The sequence below is a fragment of the Excalfactoria chinensis genome, chromosome 21 (genome assembly GCF_039878825.1).
Source record: "Excalfactoria chinensis isolate bCotChi1 chromosome 21, bCotChi1.hap2, whole genome shotgun sequence".
In the NCBI taxonomy this organism is placed as follows: Eukaryota; Metazoa; Chordata; class Aves; order Galliformes; family Phasianidae; genus Excalfactoria; species Excalfactoria chinensis.
In genome coordinates, this window is record NC_092845.1 from 4,421,973 (window position 1) to 4,424,019 (window position 2,047).

The window sequence follows — 2,047 nt, forward strand, 5'->3', positions numbered from 1 at the left end:
GTGAGTTACCTACCAATGACATGTGCAAGGTTTCCCATTGCGTTTGCCTCCAGCACCCCATATTTGTTCCTATTTTAATGGTACAAAGCTGGCATTCCACTCCCTGCTGCCCTCCCAGCAGGCTGCCGATGCTTACTGCGTTCCTACACTCCACTCTTTCCCTCCCCACTGAGCTTTTCATGCCTTGGGAGGTGTCAGGATTTAAGACCAACTCCTGCAGCTTCAAGGGCCACCTCTGTTTTCCTTTGGCTCCATGGAGCATTCTGTCCCAGTGCGGTGGGGAGAGCAGGAACCTCCAAAGAGAAGCGGTGGGGGCTACAGATCTATAGATTAAAGAGAGCAAGGGCCAAGTGCCAAAGTGCTTGTGTCACTTGCAGGAGCCAGTCTTTCCATTGTGGTGACTCACTTGCTGACGCTCCATAGCTGCCCTGCTGGGCTGGATGGGGCTGGGGGAGAAGTGAATGAACTGCTCCCTACCCAAGGAAGGGGCAATCCTGGGGTATCTGAGCCCTTCTGCCCCACAATGAGGGTCCTTGTCCAGAGCTGTGCCTGCTGAGTGCTGCCCTACCAACAGCCATAGCTCTGGGTTGCATCCAGGAGGAAGACGAAAGGTTGGTTTGTGCCATAAACTGGGAATTGTTTGCAGCAGAATCCACCAGGGGGAAAAAAAAAAACAAGAGAGAGAAAAGCTAAAATACTCATGAAATCTGAACATCATCCAGCGGTTTCCCTTTTAAGTATTACAGATGGCTTTCCTGTCTTTCTCAAGTTGTCACACACCGCAGTTCTCTGCATGTTCTCCTCTCTTGGTTTCTCTGTTGCTGTTCTGTGTTTCAGTGTTATGCTATTGAATATGGCATGTAAGAATTGGCTCTCGACTCTCAGCACTGATTGCGTTTGCGTATGCAGAAAGGGAAACTGTTTAGGCTCGCTGTGTTCCAGAATTTTATTGCATAGCATCTGACAAGGTTACATGCAGCTTGTCTGGGCAAAGCTATTTTTAATGCTGTGCTCATCAGTGTGACTCCTCGGGTTGTGCCTTCCATCAGCAGGTGCCCAGTTGGGCATGTTCTGCCTTTTGTACCTGCAGGGCTTCTTAAAGGCCGAGGAAATGGGAAGTATTTTGTGTTATGCTTTGTAAATATGTGGTTAGGAAAACATGCCCTTTGGTTTGGGCTTTTTTGGATTTGTAAGGAAGGAGTTGAAAGAATTGAACTAAATTGCTGTTTGTTTTGGTTCGAAATAGCAGATTTCTTATATTTTAACAGCAGTCATGCTTTCAGGCTTGGTTTTGCTGAAGGGAAGGAATTTTCCCTTTGTAAAAAGCCCCTTTTGGACTTGTTTTCTGCACGGGGGGAACAGCGGGAGGGAAAAATAACAACACAGATAGGTGAAAAATGCAGAACTGTTCCTAGAGGGGGAGGAAACCCACAGCATTGTGGTGAGAGCCCACCGGATGGTGCCCACGCTCCCAGGTCGGCTCCAGTGGCTGCTCCCCATGTCCCCCTCTGCCCACATCTGGTCCGCAGCCTCCGGAGCCAACAGAAGTCTTGCCATTAATTTCAGATAATGTTCTGTATGCATGCAAGCTAACGTGATCGTTAAACTGTTTGCTAAGCCCCGTTTGGCTTTTTCCATCAAACGTGTCATTTAAATAACCTAATTAAATGAAGTCCCTTCGTCTCAGATGATGTTTAGATGATGCATGTAATTGCACTGGAAGCGTGGCCGTCCAGCTGGCAGAGAGGTTAGAAAAGATGTAAAACATTTTAATATAAACAAGACCCTCCTCGGGTTTGGCCTCAGTGGTGTGGATGGAAGACCAACAGGGGGGTGAGAACAGCCACAGACACCAGGCAGTCCTCAGGGGTGGCAGAAATCAATCTGGTTTTGGCTTGTTTGCACTTGGGCTGGTGGGGTGCTGGTGTCTTATCTCCAAGATGATGCAGGGCAGCCTGAGGGTGGATGAGTCCTGCTGCTTCTTGCTTGAAGTGATGGCTGAACCCATCCTTCCTCCTTGCCCAGCTGTGTTGGGAAGCCTCCGTGG